The sequence below is a fragment of the Cetorhinus maximus genome, chromosome X (assembly GCF_964194155.1).
Source record: "Cetorhinus maximus chromosome X, sCetMax3.hap1.1, whole genome shotgun sequence".
NCBI classification, from domain to species: domain Eukaryota; kingdom Metazoa; phylum Chordata; class Chondrichthyes; order Lamniformes; family Cetorhinidae; genus Cetorhinus; species Cetorhinus maximus.
The window spans coordinates 8,122,377-8,146,576 of NC_135917.1; positions in this window are offsets into that span (position 1 = coordinate 8,122,377).

The window sequence follows — 24,200 nt, forward strand, 5'->3', positions numbered from 1 at the left end:
CCGGCGTATCCTGCCTCATTAATAATGCATTCGCGGACAACACGCTCGATCGCTGGTGGGGGGGCACGGGTTTGCTCGCCATGCCATGACCTCAGCGGTTCCTCGCTCTGGACGCCATATTTAAAGTGCACCAGAGCGCAGCCTACTTCATGTCTTCACACCAGGACTGCTCCAGGCGACAGATGGCCCCGAAAGCAAAGAAAATGGCAGCCCCCAGATTTAGTGACGCCTCTCTGGGGCGCCTGCTGGACACAGTGGAAGGTCATCGTGATGTTCTCTTCACCCGCCCTGGCTGCAGGAGGTCCACCAGAGTCACCAATCCAGCCTGGGAGGTGGTAGCATTGGCGGTCAGTGCCATCGGAGCACAGAGGAGGTCAGCCATCCAGCGCAGAAAGAGGGTGAGTGATCTCATCCATCTCGCCAGGGTAAGTCAACCACCTCATCACTCTCAACTCACGCACTCATAAACCCATCACACATCCACAGGGATCTCACACTTCAAGAGACACCACTAACTCTCACACACACCCTCACATCCCCATCAGGCTCATATCCTCTGGAGCTCATGTCCTCATCCCTTCCATGGTTCCGCTCGCCTAACAAACATTCCACGCACCCTTATCACCTGCTGTGGCACACATCCTGCTCACACTCTCTCCATCTGTTTTCATGCAGGAGAATCTGGCTCACAACAGCAGGGAGAGGTCCCAGACCAGGGGGTGGAGTGGCCCACATTAGACCCCTCACTCACTTTGAGGAGTGAGCCATCGCGCTGACTGGTGAGGACGTGGACCGTGCCTGTGGTGATGGTGAGGTCGGCGGCGAACACCCACGTGAGGATCCTGCACCACATCATCCTTCTCTCAACGTAACTGTGAGTGCTCACTCCCCTGCTTTAGACTCTGCTGCCGTGCACTAATTATCTCTACTTTGGTTCACAGGGAGCTCTGCCAAGCAACTGACACCCTCAGCCAGCCAGTCCCTCAGCTCCATCCACATCCTCACCTCCAGCCAAGAGGACTCCTCCTCCATTGAAGAGCTGGAAATAAGCAGCCTGGAAGACCCATCACAGCGCTTACCCAGACCCTCCACCAGCGCAGAGACACATCTCGGTGGGACCTAGATCTAGAGCAGGCTCGGGTTCACAGTCCGGTGGTCACCACACGGACACGTGTCCGCAGCAGGAGGAGGCAGGTTCAGCCAAGCTCCCAACACTCAGAGGGCTGCTGGGGAAGAGGCATCTGTGAGGCCTGAGTCAGATGATGTGCCTCTGGATTCAGCCTTCCAATTCGTCCTGTAAAGTCAGCAGAAGGTGGGGGAACATCACGCAGAGCTGTTGGAAGCCCTCAACAGAGTGGCTCGCGAGTTGGAGGAGTGCGTCTGCCTGCTCTCTGATGAAGTGGTGCCCGCATGTGCGCGTATGGAGGTCTCCATGGGAAGGATGGCGGACCCAATGGAGACCCTGGTCCAGCAGAACACAGATGTGCGCAGACCTGCACTCCATCATGGTAGCCATGGGTGAGTTCCTGCAGTGCAAAGGGAAACGGGGCACCTCAGTGTCCCTCCAGGTGCTCTTTCCCCTCAAGGTGCCAGGCTGGGATCCCCACGCACCCGAAGGGAGGAGGAGCAGCAGCTGGACACCCCTGGGTCATCCACTCAGGAATCTCAGAGGCTGTCCTCTCCCTCCGAGTCCCCTTTGCCTGTGACCCCCCCTCAACCTTGTCCTCTGTCACTACAGAGGGAACAGCTGGCCCACAGGAGGACAGCCAAAGCAAGTCAGGGCCCTCAAGGCCTCGGCTCTCCAGAGGACCCACGCCGAAGTCGTCAGAGGCAACAGGGCCAACCATTGCACAGGCTGTCTCCACCCCTGCTGCGGATGTCAGGGCAGCACCTAGAAGAAGTGGTAGGCCTAGAAAAGTTAAGAATTTCTGATTACAAGTGGTTACTCGGGTGAACACGTTTTGTCACTTTATAATCTGAAAATATATTCACTTTCACGGAATAATGTGTAATGGTGTCTTTCAGCTTCATTGACAGGCTCTGCGAGTCCTCCCCCTGCATGCTCCCCCACCACCCCCTCGCCCACTAGCAGTTCAGCTGCACGCAGCTGGACCGCCAGTGAGTCTAGAGGGAGAAGTGTGTGTGTGGCAGGGCCTTTCGGAGTCTCGTGTAAGCCTCTCCCACACACGTGGATCCTTCCTCCATCACACTCATCTCACTGTCCTGAGCATTTTCAATGCTGCCTGCTAGGATTCCCTTTCAGTGTCCATCTGAGCTGCCCTACATCTCCGCCCACCCACTGACCACACTCCCATGCAGCACCTGTTCCCGCCCAACATGAGGCTCCGCCCACTTTCGATTTTGCGAGATGGTTGGAGTGAAATATGTCTTCAGCTCTCCCGACCTTTCCCCTCCCCCAGTCACCCATGTCCTTTCCCTCAGCACTGTTGACCACCCCCCCACCCCCCGCTCCCTGGCATCACCTTCCACCTCCCCACTGTCACCTACCAGCCAGGACCCTTGTCATTCCGGGATGTCCAGGTGAACGGACACGTTCCCTACCTTCCTGAGAATCCCACCCCCATCCACACTGACCTCCCCGATCTCCCTTCCCAACCCCAGGGTCTGTGTCTGCCTCCAAGTCCCCACCAACCACCCTCACTGTCCCTTCTATCGCTACCGTCGCACCCTCACCCTTCTAGCTCCCTCTGCCCCCTCTCACACTCACCATTCCCTCCTGCCATGCCCACCCTCATTTCATTCTCCGGGAGGCAGTAATTGACTCCACAGACCCCTCCCTTGCATGTTCACCCAGACATCACCCCCTCTTACTCCCTCCTCCACCCTTACTCCCTCCTCCATCCTTACTCCCTCCTCCACCCTTACTCCCTCCTCCACCCTTACTCCCTCCTCCATCCTTACTCCCTCCTCCATCCTTACTCCCTCCTCCACCCTTACTCCCTCCTCCACCCTTACTCCCTCCTCCATCCTTACTCCCTCCTCCACCCTTACTCCTCCCCCCCTGAACTCTTTCCTCCCCCTGGACTCCTTCCTGCCCCCGAAGTCCTTTCCCCCTCTGAACTCCTTCCCTCACACCCTCCTCCCCTCTTGCACCTACCTCCCCAGTTGCTGCCTTGCACCCTCCTCCCCACTCCCAACACCTTCGCTTCCCCCCCTCTTAACCTCACCTCTCCCCCTGTACACCTTCCCCTCCCAGTCACACCTAGACCTTCCTCTCCCACCCACCCCCACCTCTCCCCCTGTACACCTTCCCCTCCCAATCACACCTAGACCTTCCTCTCCCACCCACCCCCACCGCACCCCCCTGTACACCTTCCCTTCCCAGTCACACCTAGACCTTCCTCTCCCACCCACCCCCACCGCACCCCCCTGTACACCTTCCCCTCCCAGTCACACCTAGACCTTCCTCTCCCACCCACCCCCACCGCACCCCCCTGTACACCTTCCCCTCCCAGTCACACCTAGACCTTCCTCTCCCACCCACCCCCACCGCGCCCCCCTGTACACCTTCCCCTCCCAGTCACACCTAGACCTTCCTCTCCCACCCACCTCCACCGCGCCCCCCTGTACACCTTCCCCTTCCGCTCACAGCTGGACCTTACTCTCCCCACCCCCTTGGCCGATCATTCGTAGCAGCCCATGGTCAAGACCGTGATCTTCCAAAGTGGACCCAAGACTGTCAGAGACTGTCCACCTCCTGTGAGCTGCTTCGTGGCGGAGCCCATGTCCATAAGCATCCACCCAGCATGCGATACACGTGTTCCTCCCGGGTCTGGTAGCTGTAGGGCTCCAGCATCTTCTGTTCCCCGGGTGTCCGCGATCTGAGCAAGGCCCTAACGGTGAGTCCCGACTTCTGCACGTCACACTTGTCCAGGCGTGTTCTGGCCTGGCGCATTTTCCCACCGATGTAATAGTAAATCTGGCGCATGGGGGACGATTCCGGTCGGGTTTTGCTTAGCATCTCATTAGCAGGATGCAAATGGGGTTCACTCCGGCCTCCAGCGGGATTGGCGTTCCCCCCTGGCGGACACCATCGGACGATCCCGCTGTGCTTTCACGCCGGTGTAAACCTGATTTCGGGCCTTCTCGCCACATTGATCCCCCCCTCTCCCCACTGGCCACCCGCCATGATGCCCAACACCAACAGGGCCTTGGTAAAGCACAGCATTGAAAAGACATTGCCCAAATATTAGTGTTCAAAACAGAAGTGCTCTTATGGAATTTGTTTGTTTGTTTGTTACGTTGTCTAAGATCTTTCGTGCAAATGCATTAACACTTCCATTAAAATAGTGGAGCAAAGAATTTCATACAAACATGTTCTGCGCCTGTACACAAACATTTGGACAGTGTAATTTAAAGATTTCTGTTTTAAGCTATCTAGTTCTATGTTAGATGTTCTCCTTGTGTTCAAGGCCCTTCCTGTAAGTGGACCTCCTGTTCCCTAAGAAGAAGTGTGCCCAATATCTAAGTAAGGAGGTGAGACTCATGAGTTGAACAGCGCACTCTTGTTGCTGTACTCTGGCTTAATTGGATATATCACATTCTGCCACATGATCGAGCCTTTGGTAGAAAGAAGAATGTATACTCTAGCAGACAAACTTATGAGACTTTTAACGGGTAGATGAACAATACTCAGTTCAAACAGTCCACTTACACGATCATAAATCTTACAAGTTCCCTTGAAATGTCAAAGAAAAAAACCAGATGCTTCTTCAATGGGTATCCATCCACACGAATTCCTCTGCCTAATCTTATACCAGCACAATCTTCACGCAATAACGCCCAGGATATAGCCTAACTCCTTGAGAAGTTATCTTAGAACAAAGGACATCAAACAGTTTCTCTCTCCTAACAAGAGCTAGGCAGTCAGAGTCCGACAAGATATTTGCCCCCACAAATACAGTAGCCACTCAATCAAGTACTGCAAACAGCTTCATGGGTGGTCTGTAATGGAATGACTAATTTGACCCATTAATCAGTTTTAAACACATCAAATGGCCTGTGAAATTCCCCATCCAAGGACAGCAGGAACAATCAAGCCATTTATATCAAGGCCTTCAACATACCAGAATAACGGCAACAGTATTTATATGGCACCTTTAACACAGTCAGATGACCTAAGGCACTTCACAGGAGCGATTATCAAACACAATTTGACACTGAGCCACATCAGGAGATATTAAGGCAGATGACAAAAGCTTGGTAAAAGAGGTAGGTTTTGAGGCGTGTTTTAAAGGAGGAGAGATAGGTAGAGAGGTTCAGGGAGGGAATTCCAGAGATTGGGCCCAGACAGTTGAAGACATAGTGATTAAAATCAGGGAGACACAAGAGGCCAGAATTGGAGGAGAGCAGAGATCTTGGAGGCTGGTAGGACTGGAGGAGGTTATAGAGATAGGGAGGGTTGAGGCCATGGAGGGATTTGAACATTTTCTGTTTATCAAAACACACGCACACACACACACGTGCACACACATGCGCACACACACACACGCACACACACACGCGCGCACACACACACACACGCACACACACACACACACGCACACACGTGCACACACATGCGCACACACACACACGCACACACACGCACACACACACACACACACGCACACACGCACATGCACACGCACACGCACACACACACGCACACACACGCACACACACGCACACACACACACACATTATAAGTACAAACTGTTAGCTGTAAACAATTTTAACTCTGCATGTGCTGTGAGCAGTGAGAAAGAATCCAATAAATAACTCATTCTAAACAAAAATGTTTCATTTATGTCAGAGGAGCCAGTTTTAAATGATTCTCAACCACAGGTCACGAGTAGTGTTTCAAACCAGTTCAAGAACACAGACGTTTTCACTGTTGGTAGTAAGCCTGCTGTGTGTTAGCAGACAAGGACAGGCAGTTCTTAGCATGCCTGCCATTTTTATGATGACCCCAATTTCAGAATCTGAGAACACACGCTGATTTTCCTCTGGCAAGAGCTCTGGGTCAGTGACACCAGCCAAGCAGGAATTTTGTGTAGTGTCTTGGACAAATTTGAGGCCATACAGAATTACTTTAAATCAAATCTCAATGAACATTTGCTGCCTTTGTCATTTATTTGCACATTAATTTAACTCTCCCTTTTGTAGTTTTCCCTCAACTTGCTTTGGGTGGGGTGGTGGATGGGGAGGTGGGTCAGTGGGTTGGGGTGGTGGATGGGGAGGTGGGTCAGTGGGTTGGGGTGGTGGATGGGGAGGTGGGTCAGTGGGTTGGGGTGGTGGATGGGGAGGTGGGTCAGTGGGTTGGGGTGGTGGATGGGGAGGTGGGTCAGTGGGTTGGGGTGGTGGATGGGGAGGTGGGTCAGTGGGTTGGGGTGGTGGATGGGGAGGTGGGTCAGTGGGTTGGGGTGGTGGATGGGGAGGTGGGTCAGTGGGTTGGGGTGGTGGATGGGGAGGTGGGTCAGTGGGTTGGGGTGGTGGATGGGGAGGTGGGTCAGTGGGTTGGGGTGGTGGATGGGGAGGTGGGTCAGTGGGTTGAGGTGGTGGATGGGGTGGTGGGTCAGTGGGTTGGGGTGGTGGATGGGGAGGTGGGTCAGTGGGTTTGGGTGGTGGATGGGGTGGTGGGTCAGTGGGTTGGGGTGGCGGATGGGGAGGTGGGTCAGTGGGTTTGGGTGGTGGATGGGGAGGTGGGTCAGTGGGTTGGGGTGGTGGATGGGGAGGTGGGTCAGTGGGTTGGGGTGGTGGATGGGGAGGTGGGTCAGTGGGTTGGGGTGGTGGGTCAGTGGGTTGGGGTGGTGGATGGGGAGGTGGGTCAGTGGGTTGGGGTGGTGGATGGGGCGGTGGGACAGTGGGTTGGGGTGGTGGATGGGGAGGTGGGTCAGTGGGTTGGGGTGGTGGATGGGGCGGTGGGTCAGTGGGTTTGGGGTGGCGGATGGGGTGGTGGGTCCGTGGGTTGGGGCGGTGGATGGGGCGGTGGGTCAGTGGGTTTGGGTGGTGGATGGGGCGGTGGATCAGTGGGTTTGGATGGTGGATGGGGCGGTGGATCAGTGGGTTGGGGTGGTGGATGGGGCGGTGGGTCAGTGGGTTGGGGCGGTGGATGGGGCGGTGGGTCAGTGGGTTTGGGTGGTGGATGGGGCGGTGGATCAGTGGGTTGGGGTGGTGGATGGGGAGGTGGATCAGTGGGTTGGGGTGGTGGGTCAATGGGTTGGGGCGGTGGATGGGGAGGTGGGTCAGTGGGTTGGGGTGGTGGATGGGGAGGTGGGTCAGTGGGTTTGGGTGGTGGATGGGGTGGTGGATGGGGAGGTGGGTTGGGGTGGTGGATGGGGTGGTGGTTCTGTGGGTTTGGGTGGTGGATGGGGTGGTGGGTAAGTGGGTTTGGGTGGTGGATGGGGAGGTGGGTCAGTGGGTTTGGGTGGTGGATGGGGAGGTGGGTCAGTGGGTTGGGGCGGTGGATGGGGCGGTGGGTCAGTGGGTTGGGGTGGGGAATGGGGAGGTGGGTCAGTGTGTTCGGGTGGTGGATGGGGAGGTGGGTCAGTGGGTTGGGGTGGTGGATGGGGTGGTGGGTCAGTGGGTTTGGGTGGTGGATGGGGCAGTGGGTCTGTGGGTTGGGGTGGTAGATGGGGAGGTGGGTTGGGGTGGTGGATGGGGAGGTGGGTCAGTGGGTTGGGGTGGTGGATGGGGTGGTGGGTCAGTGGGTTGGGGTGGTGGATGGGGTGGTGGGTCAGTGGGTTTGGGTGGTGGATGGGGCAGTGGGTCTGTGGGTTGGGGTGGTGGATGGGGAGGTGGGTCTGTGGGTTTGGGTGGTGGATGGGGAGGTGGGTTTGGGTGGTGGATGGGGAGGTGGGTCGGTGGGTTGGGGTGGTGGATGGGGCGGTGGGTCAGTGGTTTGGGGTGGTGGATGGGGTGGTGGGTCAGTGGGTTGGGGTGGTGGATGGGGAGGTGGGTCAGTGGGTTGGGGTGGTGGATGGGAGGTGGGTCAGTGGGTTTGGGTGGTGGATGGGGTGGTGGATCAGTGGGTTGGGGTGGTGGATGGGGAAGTGGGTCAGTGGGTTGGGGTGGTGGATGGGGAGGTGGGTCTGTGGGTTTGGGGTGGTGGATGGGGAGGTGGGTCAGTGGGTTGGGGTGGTGGATGGGGCGGTGGGTCAGTGGGTTGGGGCGGTGGATGGGGAGGTGGGTCAGTGGGTTGGGGCGGTGGATGGGGAGGTGGGTCAGTGGGTTGGGGCGGTGGATGGGGAGGTGGGTCAGTGGGTTGGGGCGGTGGATGGGGAGGTGGGTCAGTGGGTTGGGGTGGTGGATGGGGAGGTGGGTCAGTGGGTTGGGGTGGTGGATGGGGAGGTGGGTCAGTGGGTTGGGGCGGTGGATGGGGTGGTGGGTCAGTGGGTTGAGGTGGTGGATGGGGAGGTGGGTCAGTGGGTTGGGGCAGTGAATAGGGTGGTGGGTCAGTGGGCTGGGGTGGTGGATGGGGCGGTGGGTCAGTGGGTTGGGGTGGTGGATGGGGTGGTGGGTCAGTGGGTTTGGGTGGTGGATGGGGCGGTGAGTCAGTGGGTTGGGGAGGTGGGTCAGTGGGTTGGGGTGGTGGATGGGGAGGTGGGTCAGTGGGTTGGGGTGGCGGATGGGGAGGTGGGTCAGTGCATTGGGGTGGTGGATGGGGAGGTGGGTCAGTGGGTTTGGGTGGTGGATGGGGAGGTGGGTCAGTGGGTTGGGGTGGCGGATGGGGAGGTGGGTCAGTGGGTTGGGGTGGTGGATGGGGAGGTGGGTCTGTGGGTTTGGGTGGTGGATGGGGAGGTGGGTCAGTGGGTTGGGGTGGTGGATGGGGCGGTGAGTCAGTGGGTTGGGGTGGTGGATGGGGAGGTGGGTTAGTGTGTTTGGGTGGTGGATGGGGAGGTGGGTCAGTGGGTAGGGGTGGTGGATAGGGAGGTGGGTCAGTGGGTTTGGGGTGGTGGATGGGGTGGTGGGTCAGTGTGGTTGACTCTTAAATGCCCTCTGAACAAGGGCAATTAGGGACAGGCAATAAATGCTGGCCTAGCCAGTGATGCCCACATCCCATGGACGAATTAAAAAAAAATAGGCCTTACTTTGATAATAGCAGCATTTAATGCACATTCAATCAATCCTATTATAATTGTAGCTGCAACTTGAAAATTGTGCCTCATTAATTAATCCAAAGTTGCTTGAAACCAGTAACCACTTAATCAAGTGTTAATGGGAGATTTCACTTTAACTAATTACCCTTAAGCAGGTTTGGATGTATCCAGGCATAGTTCATATTTACTCACCTGCTTTAACAATATTGATGATCTAACTGCTCACGTTGAGCTCTTAAAATCATCCTTGGAATAGATCTAAACATGCACTTATGTATGACTGGATGGTTTGCAGTACCTTGCTCAGATCAGCAGAATGTGGGTGCACTGAAAGCTTTAGTCACAACTGCAGGGCATCGTGAGCAGTTCAAGTACTGCCCTACGTTTCAGCCAGAAGTGCTGAGTGGATGATCCATCTCGGCCTCCTCCTGAGGTCCCCAGCATCACAGATGCCAACTTGACTCAATCCACATCACATTGAGAAATGACTGGAGGCACTGGATACAGCAAAGGCTATGAGCCCTGACAACATACTGGCTGTCGTACTGAAGCCTAGAACTAGCTGCAACCCTAGCCAAGCTGCTCCAGTACAGCTCCAACACTGGCATTGGCCTGACAATGTGGAAAAATGCCCTGTCCACAAAAAAAGCAGGACAAATCCAAACTGGCCAATTACTGCCCCATCAGTCTACTCTCAATCATCAGCAAAGTAATGGAAGGGGTCATCAACAGTGCTATCAAGCACCACTTACTCAGCAATAACCTGCTCACTGATGCTCAGTTTGGGTTCTGTCAGGGCCACTCAGCTCTAGACATCAGTACAGCCTTGGTCCAAACATGAACAGAAGAGCCGAACTCCCGAGGTGAGGTGAGAGTGACTGCCCTTGAGATCAAGGCCGCATTTAACTGAATGTGTTATCAAGCAGCCCTAGCAAAACTGGAGTCAATGGGAATCGGGGGGAAAACTCTCCACTGGTTGGAGTCATACCTAGCACAAAGGAAGATGGTTGTGGTTAATTGGAGGCCAGTCATCTCAGTCATTGCAGGAGTTCCTCAGGGTAGTGTCCTAGACCGAAAGGATGTGTCATGAGATACAGTTTTAGTTTCACTTTTGCTTTCAGCAGAGCACACAGTAGTCAGCTCTGCTGCTGGTGTCTTCAAGCTTTATATCCATGTATAGGTGTTCTCATGTGTCTTGTCTCAATAAATAAACCCACAACTTGTTTATCCAATGCCTTATGAGTGCTTTTATATCCATCTTCAGCTCTTTCATCAGCTGCTTCCCTCCATCATAAGGTCAGAAATGGGGATGTTCACTGATGATTGCACAATGTTCAGCACCATTCGCGACTCCTCAGATACTGAAGCAGTCCATGTCCAAATGCAGCAAGACCTGGACAATATCCAGTCTTGGGCTGACAAGTGGCAAGTAATATTCGCGCCACACAAGTGCCAGGCAATGGCCATCTCCAACAAGAGAGAATCTAACCATCGTCCCTTGACATTCAATGGCATTACCATCACTGAACCCCCCACTATCAACATCCTGGGGGTTACCTTTGACCAGAAACTGAGCTGGACTAGCCATATAAATACTGTGGCTACAAGAGCAGGTCAGAGGCTGGGAATTTTGCAGCGAGTAACTCACCTCCTGACTCCTCAAAGCCTGTCCACCATCTACAAGGCACAAAGCCAGGAGTGTGAAGGAATACTCTCCACTTGTGTGAATGAGTGCAGCTCTTGCAGCACACAAGAGGTTCAACACCATCAAGGACAAAGAAGCCCATTTGATCGGCACCCCATCCATTACCTTAAATATTCACTCCCTCCACCACCAACACAGCAGTGTGCACCTTCTACAAGATGCACGGCAGGAATTCACCAAGGCTCCTTCGACAGCACCTTCCAAACCCACGGCCACTACCGTCTAGAAGGACAAGGGGAGCAAATAGATGGGAACATCACCACCTGCAAGTTCCCCTCCAAGCCACTCACCATCCTGACTTGGAAATATATCGCTGTTCCTTCACTGTCGCTAGGTCAAAATCCTGGAACTCCCTCCCTAACAGCACTGTGGGTGTACCTACACCACATGGACTGCAGCGGTTCAAGTAGGCAGCTCACCACCACCTTCTCAAGGGCAATTCGGGATGGGCAATAAATGCTGGCCCAGCCAGAGGTGCCCACATCCTACGAATGAATAAAAAATAAACACGTTTTTGCCCACAAATGCTGAAGAGCAGATACAATCAGGGCAGCATTACCGAACTGGGATGTGCTATTCCAAGGGAAGCGAGCTTTATTTTGTACCGGTCTTGCTCTCACTTGTTGCCACATTTCCACTGCAGTCAAGTGTATTTAGAGCACATTTGGAGTCCCGTGTCCAGTTTGGCCTCTATATTTCTAAAAGGAAACAGAGGCACTGGCAAACGTGCAAAAAAAGATTCACCAGGTTTATACTGGAACTGGGAGGCTATCCTTAATCGGGCACACCGAACAGGCTGGGATTCTTTCCTCTAGAACTGAGGGGTGATCTGATGGAAGTTTTTAAAAATAAGAAAGGCTTTGATGGGACAGACATGGACATGTTTCCATTTGTAGGGGGAGATCAAAACGAGGGGCCTTCAATATAAGATTGTCGCTAATAAATCCAATAAGGGATTCAGGGGAAACATCTTTCCCTCAGAGAGCGGTGAGGATGGGGAAGTCGCTACCACAGGGAGTGGTTGAAGTAAATAGCTTCGAACATTCAGGGGGAAGTTTGAAAAGCACACGAGGGAGAAAGGAATAGAAGAATAATTGAAGAGGGATGGCAGGAACATAAACCAGCTGAGCCGAATGGCCTGTTTCTGTACTGTAAACTCTAGGTAATTCTGGGCCAGTGGAGATGTCCAGTAACAACATCTACATAACCACACTCTCCCTTTATGGCCAAAAATGTTGGAAAAGAGCAAAAGTGACAAGGAAACTACCCACTAAATGTTTTGGAAGTTGGGCTCTTAGCATAGTAAATATTTACACAAACTTGCTCTTGTGGGATGTAGGTGGAAACTTATTCCAACATCTCAGAAAGGACACTTACCAATTTGGACTTCTCCCCAACATTTTTTACTCATGTTGAACACAAAAATGAGCTTAAATAAAAACAGAAAATGCTGGGAAAACGATGCTGCGGCCTCCTCTACATGCAGACTGGGTGACCGCTTTGCGGAACGCCTTAACTCAGTCCGCAAGCATGATCCCGACCTTCCTGTCGGGATTGAGATGTTACCATTTCAATTCACATCTTGTCATACTCTCATTTCTCTCCTTGGCCTGCTATAATGTTTCAGTGAAGCCCAGCACAAGCTGGAGGAACTGCACCTTATCTTCCGATTCGGCACTTTACAGCTTACTGGACTCAACATTGAGTTCAATGACTTCAGACCATGAACTCCATCCATCATTTTGATGTTTTTTTTTTCTTGTTCTCATGTTTTTGCTGTCAGACAGCACTGACCTTTATTCTGCTATTAACACATTCTGCTATTTTGCTTTCAGACAGCACTGACCTTTATTCTGCTATTGACACATTCTGCTATTTTGCTGTCAGACAGCACTGACCTTTATTCTGCTATTAACACATTCTGCTATTTTGCTTTCAGGCAGCACTGACCTTTATTCTGCTATTAACACATTCTGCTATTTTGCTTTCAGGCAGCACTGACCTTTATTCTGCTATTAACACATTCTGCTATTTTACTGTCAGACAGTGCTGACCTTTATCCTGCTATTAACACATTCTGCTATTTTACTGTCAGACAGTGCTGACCTTTATCCTGCTATTAACACTTACTCTGGACCTAAACTTTCATCTTTAATACTGCCATTACCACTCCCTTTGTCTTGTGTTCCATGACAGCTTTGTCATTTAATCTCTCCTGCCCTCGGACCTATCCCTGACCTTCTATTTTGCTCCATCTGCCCGTCCCCCCTTTTCCACAGTCACATCACATTCCTACCTCTCTCCAGTGCCAAAGAAGAGTTATATTGGACTCAAAACATTAACTGTGTTTCTCTCTCCACAGATGCTGCCAGACCAGCTGAGCTTTTCCAGTACTTTCTATTTTTATTTCAGATTTCCAGCATCTGTAGTATTTTGCTTTTACAAAAATGAGCTTGCTGTGGCTTGGAGCTTGACCATGTGCACATCATATCTGGAATAGTGCAAAAAAATCACCCCAAATATGCTGAAAAGGATATAGCTGACTCTATGTATGCTTCAAATTTCTCTAGACTAACAGTGCCAGACCAGGTAGCTCAGGCTTAAAAAAATAATTTGATTTTATTGCAAAGTAAAATTATGCAAAGGTAAGAATAAATCAACACAGATTAAAAATAGTACTTAATTATTAGCATTCCATTGAAACTGCTTTTCTTTTCAACCAACTTTGAGGTTCTTTTTATACCAGTACATGTCATTTGGCTGGTGGAGTCCTGCCTTACCAGAGTGACTTACCATATGAACTGCATGAACAGGTCTAGAGAAAATGGGGCGAGCTTGCCTCATATTCAGGCAGCCTCTAGCAATCGCACAGTCAATCGTAAAGTAGAAAAAGACACAATTGCAAGACGTAGCTCGTATATCATGCTGAGTGGCAGCAACACCCAGTGTCTGCATTAACCAGGAGATGGTTCACATACCACAATGACAGGCAGAAACATCCTGGGCTTGATTTTAACTCCCGGGCGGGAAAGCGGCCTAGCGGGCCGGCCGGCCTGTTTGGGAGCAGTGGTGGGGGGGATGGGGAGCAGCTGATTTTAACAGCCTTATCAACACGCTGCCAGGAATGTCCTTTTTTTTTATATTCGTTCACCCGATCCGGATTGTTGTTGGCTAGGCCAGCATTTATTGCCATTCCCTAGTTGCCCTCAAGGAGGCGGTGGTGAGCCGCTTTCTCGAGTGTTGTTGGAGCTGCACTCATCCAGGCAAGTGGAGACTATTCCATCACACTCCTGACTTGTGCCTTGTAGATGGTGGACAGGCTTTGGGGTGTCTGGAGGTGAGTTACTTGCTGCAGAATTTCCAGTCTGTGACTGGTCCAGTTCAGTTTGTGGTCAGTGGTAAACCCCAGGATGTCAATAGTGGGGGGTGACTCAGCAATGGTAATGCCACTGAACACCAGGGTCTCCACAGTGCCTGCAATGTCAAATTGCTGCTAGTAACGATGGGAGTTGGGGGCCAAATTTCCCCCCTTTCCCCACCCCCACCTTCCTCAACAGCCCTCTCAACTCACATATCTGCTTTAACCAGGCAGCCAGCCAGTTCTGATAAAACATACATCCAACTGGCATTTGAAAAGCAGATCTTATTTTTGATAATTCAATCATTAGAGATAAGAAAGAATCTCTTGTTCCTTAGACAGCCTTACATATATTAACTTATCGCAAGTCAATGGCATCTCCTGTCTTTACCTGATGAGGCATTGTTTACAGGAGACAAGATTTGAAATCTAGCTAAAGCCATGAAGTTTTATTGATGAATGATACAGTGTAGCCAACCGTGTACACAAAACGGACAGTGTGTAACTTGTGATGCGAACTTGTCCTTGTAGAGAGAAAAACGGATTAGAAATTTGGGGTGCGCGTTCCCCATAATGTTCCGACCGCATTTTTTTGCCAGGAGTGGGACGCTGTGACACAGCCCCCTTGGGAAGCTAATGTTTCCTCTCATTCGGATTGATTTTCACTTCGTGGAGCTTCGCAGTCAGAGCAATCCATAACCCGAGATTCTCCAGAGAGTGACGCTCAGACTTGCTTTTCACAAGTTTCAGCTGTTCTCGCTCAAGCGGCTCAGTCAGATTGTCATGTGGTGGGGAACATTGGCCACCCCGACCATCACGTTCTGACAGAGGGAGGAGGCAGTATCCAGTTTGCAGAGTGACTCTTTGCAAGGTTGTGAAGATCATTGGGATCTTCAACATCCCCCAAGGACCAATTATTTCTGCGAATTCTTTATCTTCCCCAGGCTCTCATTTGTCTTATAAGGGAAGTAAATGAAAGTTTCATAGATAGGCTTTTCAGTGTGCATTGCACCCGTGTGGGAAGAATTGGCTATTGGAGTGGGTCTTGGCTACTGCTGCACTGTTGCTGCAAATATGCAGCTGATGCCTGAGGCCGCTGAGTTTTTGATCAACATGCATCAAGGGTTGCAGTGCCCGCATTGTACTGTTTTTGTCCTCTGTGCAGTGATGCGCGAATCAGAATTTAACCTCGGGAGAGGAATTAATCAAACCCATGTAGAATGAGGTTGTGGAGCCAGAAGTGCATACACCTCACAAGTTCTGTCAATTGTTGGTAAAGGTCTCATCGTCATCAATCAACATCACCAAAACACAGATGATCTGCTCATTATCACGCTGCTGTTTGTGGGAGCTTGCTGTGTGCAAATTGGTTGCTGCACTTCCTACATCACAACAGTGACCACTCTTCGAAAAGTACTTCATTGGCTGCAAAAGTGCTTCGGGACATCCAGAGGTCATCCCAAGCTGATGCCAGCCACAAATATAAATAAAACCACTTCTGTGGTGCTGTGCACATGTAACCTCTTAACACGTTTAATATAATGAACTGCTGTAGTGACAGCCATTATGGCTGGCAAATATGGTGGCTATTCTACACCTCAAATGCCTCATGAACAGCTAGGAGATGAATGGCTGGTTAACCAATTTACTTTTTAATTTGGTCATCTGTCGGGAGCATGTCTAGTGGTGCCACAGAGCTGAGGGAGGTAGAAGCCTCCTTCAAGATCCCAATCTCAGCCACATTGCACGGGAATGCACTGAGTGCTAGATTTCCCAGGGTGTAAGTCTCCTTTTGGCTGTTGCCATGTACTTTCTGCTGGCTGGCATGTCAAGATCAGTACTGACATGAGGTCCACAAAAGCATCCCATAATTTTGGGCTGCCTGGCTCAGTGGGGATTTTCAAAGGGGGTGCACCACACAGTAAAAGAGGGTCACACAAAACAGTCACTCAAAGAAGAACTACCAAACCTCTTCATTTCCCCAACTGCTAGCACATTGGTTAAAAGAGAGTTAGTGCATGGAGATTGTTTCAGTTAATTAATGCTTCACTTCCATTTTATGCGTTCATCACCTGTCAGTCAAATCCTGCAAATGGCGCAAATACCGAGACTTGCCCACAAACAGGGCAGATTCTCCAAACAGGGCTTCCTATACCCATTAGGAAGCTGCCCTGTCAATCAAAGCAGTCCAGCAGAGGGTTTTTTTTTTAAAACTCTCACCGACAGCTTCAGCATGGTTTTTTTTCCATGTTTAAAGAGCAGGGGATTTTTAAAATTTCAGATCGCTAAACAGACCTTTATCCCCCTTCAAGAGCGTTTACGTCTACTGTGTTAACTTTGCGATTCCCACGCTGTGGGTTAAGGCCCTTGGACCAGCCAGAAAGGGGCCTATTAGAAGTCAGTTTAAGTGGCTCAACTGAGTTTGGTTCTCCCTCCTGTGTGAGCCACACCCTGCCCTTTTTTCCCCTACCGGCAAAAATTGGATCTGTCGGAAATTCGCATCTGGATCCCAGCCGCCATTTTTGAAAGGTCCATAGAGCCTTCGCAACTCCGCAAAAAAACCTGGCCCTCAGTCTGCTTATGGAGGCCGACTTTCAACTGCGAAATCAAGACCAGAGTGTGAGGGGAAGGAACTGTAGCGGTGGCTTGAAAGCCAGTGTCACTGAGGGACTGGCACATGAACAGAGAAAAATGAGCATAAACAATGGTGCCATGGGGTGGGGGCCCATGGCTGGATTTGTGGAGCATTGTTAGCAGAGATCTAAAGACATGAAACAGAGATGAACTCACATCACCCGTGTTCAGTTACAATGGATGCACAGTGAGATTGGGGAGGGTAAAAGGAGGGGTTTTGAGGGCCCTGGGTTAATTAAATGAGCATACTGGGGAAGCCTCCTATTCATATCAAGTGTTGAACTTCAAAAGTGAGGAAGGTTCTGCTTTCAGAGCTGTAGATTCACGTGGTATATCTGCATAACGCAGACCGGGGACAAGATTAATGTGGACAGAGAATAAATGTTTTTCCACTGACTTCTAAAGAAATGAGCCTTGCCAGGAAAGCTGAAAGGCAGTTTGACAGCTTATAGGTTCCCTATATTTTATTGGGAGATTTATGCAGGGTGACCCAGGCACAGTGAACAGATTATAATGAAGCACTGCTGCTGCCAGAGGCTTGATATACAGCTCAAGATCAAAACGCCTGTATACCTAATGTGCCTTCAAACAATGCTGCAATTGCCGCTCCAAACCAAGGCTAGGAACGCCAATGGGTGCAGTGTTCCTTAGTGTATGTGACTGACGTTTAATATTTTACAGACGTAGGACCATTGATTATTCTGGTACCATATGAAGGCTGAAATATTAAGCCAGGAACATGGGATGGTGAACTTCACCATCAAGAGAAAAGATTGATGATATTCATCTTTATCTGCTGGCAGAAGCTAATATGACAAGCCTGCTTTGTTGAACTGTCTCCTCTTGTTCCTTCTACGCTGCAAATACAAAGTCCTAGGCAGTTTTTACCCATTTCGGCATCCTCACCATGTTAAAATCAAGACAAGCTCATCTTTTTCCCATGATATTAAAGCTTCCTGCCCTTAAGCAACCTTCCTCCCACAATCGGCAAGTGCCACCAAAAGTCAGTTTACCCCATCTTCTCTTTCCGGCCTTAATGGTGGCCTGCACATGATACCCGGCCTCTCACCAGCGAGGCAAGGGGATGGCCTTCAATAAACTTTCTTTGCACTTATTTGAAAGCAAGGTGCTTTGATTGACTGGACTTGGTTAGTCACAAACCAGCCAAATTGAGGAGAGTTTCACTCGCTGCTTCAACATTGGGACCAAACAGTAACCTTCCTTCAATCCAAGCGGCAGAGTTTTCAGCTCCCCTTTTGAATTTTTGGAGTGACCAACAGACTAAAAGATAAATGGGTCAAACAGTAGAAATCCCTATGCATGAGGGATCAACCAATGTGTATTGCCGAGATAGAGAGAAACCATTTCTTCTGGGAAGAGCCCAGAGCAAGGGGGGCAGAAGCTTAAAATTGGAGCCAGGCCGTTCAGGGGTGATGTCAGGAAGCACTTCTTCACACAAAGTGGAGTGGGAATCTGGAACTCCCTCCCCGCAAAAAGCTGCTGAGTCAAGGGGACAACTGAATATTTCAAAACTTGGCGAATAGATAGCGTTGAGGGACAGATCAGGTATGATCTAGCTGAAATGATAGAACAGGTGTGTGGGGCTGAATGGCCTGCTCTTGTTCCTACTGATCTAAGCTGAGGATTGTGATCAGCAGCCATGCATTTTACCTCAGTAATGGCGTTTTTCGATGTGCTTTGAAGTTCTTAACACCTGACAAGAGTGATCCATGAGCTCATTAGGAATTCTGAACAAAAAAACCATTAGAGGGACAGTTAGAAAATATGGGCGTGGGTTGCATCATCTGAAAAACTAGTTGTGGTCAATTTGTTTACCTGTTGCCTAGTTAGGGATTCAACCAGATTTCTGGTTCACAAGATTGGTCCCTGGGATGAGAGGGTTGTCCTATGATGAGAGGCTGAGTATATTGGGTCTATAGAGAGGTTTTGTTTCAGTTATACAGGTGAGACCATATCTGGAGTGCTGTGTACAATATTGGTCTCCTTATTTAAGGAAGGATACAAATACATTGGAAGCAGTTCAGAGAGGGTTTACTAAACTCATATCTGGATTGGGCAGGTTGTCTTATGAGGAAAGGTTGGACAGGCTAGGCTTGTATCCACTGGAGTTTAGGAGGGTAACAGGTGCCTTGATTGAAACCTTTAAGATCCTGAGGGGTCTTGACAGGGTGGATGTGAAGAGGAGGTTTCCTCTTGTGGGAGAATCTAGAACTAGGGGTCACTGTTTAAAAATAAGGGGTTGTCCATTTAAGACAGAGATGAGGAGAAATGTTTTCTCTCAGAGGGTGGTGAGTCTTTGGAACTCTCTTCCTCAAAAGGTGGTGGAGGCAGAATCTTTGAATATTTTTAAGGCAGAGGTAGATAGATTCTTGATAATCAAGGGGGTGAAAGGTTATCAGGGGTAGGCAGGAATGTGGGGTTGAGGTTACAGTCAGATCAGCCATGACCTTATTGAATGGCAGAGCAGACTCGAAGGGCCGAGTGGCCTACTCCTGCTTCTAATTCGTATGTTCGTATATTCTTTAGAGTTTAGAAGAATGAGAGGTGATCGCATTGAAACATACAAGATTCTGAAGGGGTTTGACAGGGTAGACACTGAGAGATTGTTCCCCCTTGTTGGGGAATCTAGAACACGGGGGCACAGTCTCAGGATAAGGGGCCGATCATTTAGGACTGAGATGAGGAGAAATTGCTTCACTCAAAGGGTTGGGAATATTTGGAATTCTCTACCCCAGAAAGTTGTGAGTACTCCATGGTGGAATATATTCGAGACTGAGATTAATAGATTTATGTGTCTCTCAAGGAATCAAAGGACAGCAGGCATGAGAATGGAGTGAAGTTGATCACCAGCTATAACTGTATTGAATGGTGGATCAGGCCCATTCCTGCTTCTATTTCTCAGGTTCTGGCTTCACAGATGCATTCACCACAGGAACCCAAAATGTAGGCAATGTTTTACAACAAATAGTCAGGAAGGAATGAGGGAAAGCTGTTTTTCCCTGGATGGCAAACTTGTTCCATTTGAAGCCCCATTAAAATCTAAATGAGATACAACTTCAGTAAGAAGTACTTAGCCTGTCCCCAAGGCACCGTAGGAATGAATGCGACTATATTTTGGCAGACCCAGGTCAATTTGATGCATCCTGTGCACAAAGATGCAGTTTTAACTTTAACTTTGGTAGAACAAAAAGGTATTTGACATGAATGTAAGTCAAGTATGTGCCCAAGGTACTTAGCAACAGTCTCAAAATGGCAGCCCTGAAAATATGATGGCAGAAGCAGTTCAATGGAATAGATTTTTGTTTTTAAAAAATAGAATGCAAGCAGTCAATTTGATAAATAATGGCCCAGTCTGGAATTTCCTGAAACTTGTGCCTTAGGAACAGCACAAGTTATTCCTACAGTCCAGATGTTACAGGAAATTATGGTGCAAGAGACTCATGCTTTTATTTGCGCCATGCCCAATTTTCCTGGGAACTTTTTTAAAAATTCTTTCACGGGGTGTGGGTGTCACTGGCTGGGCCAGCATTCATTGCCCATCCCTAATTGCCCTTGAGAAGGTGGTGGTGAGCTGCCTTCTTGAATCGCTGCAGTCCCTGTGGTGTAGGGAGGGAGTTACAGGATTCTGACCGTGAAGGAACGGCGATATATTTCCAAGTCAGGATGGTGAGCGGCTTGGAGGGGAACTTGCAGGTGGTGGTGTTCCCATGCGTCTGCTGCCCTTGTCCTTCCAGGTGGTAGGGGTCACGGGTTTGGAAGGTGCTTTCGAAGGAGCCTTGGCGAGTTACTGCAGTGCATCTTGTAGATGGTACAGACTGCTGTCACTGTGCATTGGTGGTGGAGGGACTGAAGTATGAAGGTGCTGGATGGGGTGCCAGTCAAGCGGGCTGCTTTGTCCTGGATGGTGTTGAGCTTCTTGAGTGTTGTGGGAGCTACATTCACCCAGGCAAGTGGAAAGCATTCCATCACACTCCTGACTTGTGCCTTGTAGATGGTGGACAGGCTTTGGGGAGTCAGGAGGTGAATTACCTGCCACAGAATTCCCAGCCTCTGACCTGCTCTTGTAGCCACAGTATTTGTGGCTGGTCCAATTCAGTTTAAGTCAATAGTAATCACCAGGATGTTGATAGTGGGGGATTCAGTGCCATTGAATGTCAAGGGAGATAGTTGGATTCTCTCTTGTTGGAGATGGTCATTGCTTGACACTTGTGTGGCATGAATGTTACTTGCCACTTGTCAGCCCAAGCCTGGATATTGTCCAGGTCTTGCTGCATTTGGACATGGACTGCTTCAGTATCTGAGGAGTCGCGAATGGTGCTGAACATTGTGCAATCATCAGCGAACATCCCCACTTCTGACCTTATGATGGGAGGAAGGTCATTGATGAAGCGGCTGAAGATGGTTAGGCCTAGGACACTACCCTGAGGAACTCTTGCAGTGATGTCCTGGAGCTGAGATGACTGACCTCCAACAAACACAACCATCTTCCTTTGTGCTGGGGGGTGAAAGGTTATCAGGGGTAGGCAGGAATGTGGGGTTGAGGTTACATTCAGATCAGCCATGGTCTTATCAAATGGTGGAGCAGGCTCGAGGGGCCGAGTGGCCTACTCCTGCTCCTAATTCGTATGTTCGTATGTATGAGTCCAACCAGCAGAGAGTTTTCCCCCTGATTCCCATTGACTCCAGTTTTGCTAGGGCTCCTTGATGATAGAGATCAATTTGCATAGCTCAACGTCCCCCCATCCCCCTTCTCCCTAACCCCCAATAAAATCAATGGCAACATCCAGTTTGCTACAACAACACTGCTTTAATCAGCCTCACCTCTTGGACTGAACTAGGATGGCATTGATGATTGATAGCGAAGGAAGAAAAGAGCAAAATCTCATTGGGAAACCTTAGCAAGCTCAAAAAGGCACTGGCTTAGTGTAAAAAAAAACTGTACACATCGGCGATTACATTTTGCAGAATAAACAGTAAATGATTTGCAGATCCCCGAATTGGCCGAACACATTGGATGAAGACAGTGGACAACTCCAAGCAAAATTCTTACTATTTAAGGTTTCAAGGCCGTTGATAATTATTTTTCCAAAGTACAACTATAGTTGTATTTGCTTCAATTGTTCAATCAGCTTACCTGGGAACATAGGATTTGAAGGGAAGCAGGTCTCCAAGTATCTCCTGGACACCTCTTGGCCACTTGTTCTGATCAGAATCAGAGGTCAAGGCGATCAGCGATGCTCTGTCATCGACTGAGAGGATGACCTTTTCATCCAGTTCCCTTTAGTCAGATACGCTTTTCCATTTAACTTTGGATAATCACCCAAATAATTCATGTCAAGCAGCCGGGGCTCTGGAAGTTACCCTGAAGGGGATTACCATATTGCTGTGAGCCTTATGGGATCTGTACATTGGCTGGACCATTTCCGAATCACTATTACCCTCACCGAAACACATCTGAACAAAGATTTCAGAAAATTTGGGTTTCGATTTCCAGCAGCGAATCAGCTCGCACTAGAGTCCAATTTATTGTCACTAAATTCACCGTAGCAGGAAATTATGTGCTACTTACTGCACAGAAACAGGCCATTCAGCCCAACTACACCGCGCCAGTGTTTATGCCCCACACGAACTCCCTTCTCCCTCTTACCCCATCAGCATATCCTTCTATTCTTTTTTTCCTAATATGGTTATAGAACTTCTCCCTAAATCCATCTATACACCTCAACCAAAAACAAAAATACCTGGAAAAACTCAGCAGGTGTGGCAGCATCTGCGGAGAGGAACACAGTTAACGTTTCGAGTCCGAATGACCCTTCAACAGAACTAAGTAAAAATAGAAGAGAGGTGAAATATAAGCTGGTTTAAGGGAGGGTGGGACAGGTAGAGCTGGATAGAGGGCCAGTGATAGGTGGAGATAACCAAAAGATGTCACAGACAAAAGAACAAAGAGGTGTTGAAGGTGGCGATATTATCTAAAGGAATGTGCTAATTAAGGGTAGAAAGCAGGACAAGTAAGGTACAGATAGCCCTAGTGGGGGTGGGGTGAAGGAATCAAAATAGGCTAAAAGGTAGAGATAAAACAATGGATGGAAATGCATTTAAAAATAATGGAAATAGGTGGGAAAAGAAAAATCTATATAAATTATTGGGAAAAAAATGTGGGGGGGATCGGAAAGGGGATGGGGATGGAGGAGAGAGTTCATGATCTAAAATTGTTGAATTCAATATTCAGCCCGGAAGGCTGTAAAGTGCCTAGTCGGAAGATGAGGTGCTGTTCCTCCAGTTTGCGTTGAGCTTCACTGGAACAATGCAGCAGGCCAAGGACGGACATGTGGGCATGAGAGCAGGGTGGAGTGGGCATCACTGGCTAAGTCAGCATTTATTGTCCATCCCTAATGCCCTTGTTCAGAGGGCATTTAAGAGTCACTGACATTGTTGCGGGTCTGGAGTCACATGTCGACCAGACCAGGTATGGACAACATTGGGGTAATCTAACTGAGGTCTTTATGAAGGAGTTTGATGGCCTACATGTAGAGAAGATGTTTTCATTTTGAAGGGAGGCCAAAACTAGAGGCCAACAATATAAGCTAGTCACTAATAAATCCAACAGGGAATTCAGGAGAAATGTCTTCATCCAGAGAGTGGTGAGAATGGGGAACTCACTCCCACAGGGAGTGGTTGAGGTGAATAGATGGATTTAAGGGGAAGTTCTATAACCATATTAGGGAAAAATATCCCTCCCCTATAGAGACTAGTAAACCAGATGGGTTTTTACAACAACCAACAATGGTTTCATAATCATCATTAATTTCAGTTTTTTATTGAATTCAGATTCCACAATCTGCCATGGCAGGATTTGAACCCAGGTCCCCAGAGCATTACCCTGGGTCTCTGGATTACTAGCCCAGCAACAATACCACTACACCATTGCCTCTCCCTTGACAGGATATAAAAATATTGAAAATGATGGGGAGAGGGAGGGGTGGGGTGAAGGTAAAAGGCTGTTTGGTTGACAGTCAAGCATCATCCAATTGGGTAATGAGTCTTTTTGCTTCCCAGTTGGCGTGGGAAGGCAAGGATGGATGTGTTGGCTGACTAATGGCTGGAGGCAAGTCATGTGTTGAAACTTCCAGGAATACATTTAATCACAGTTGGCAACCTGAACTCTCCTCCTGGGTCTCTCAGAGTCATTGAAAGAAGGTCTGGAGGACCAAAATAAAATGCAATGCACTATATGTGGCCTAATTATGTGTTGGAGTTAATGCCATGCCCTGGTACTTCAATTGTGTGCATCTCAAATCTAATGCTTCCTCGATTTCTCAACACAAGAAAGACTGCTTCACAAGCATCTCTCCAGCACCCACACCCCCTCCCAATCTTT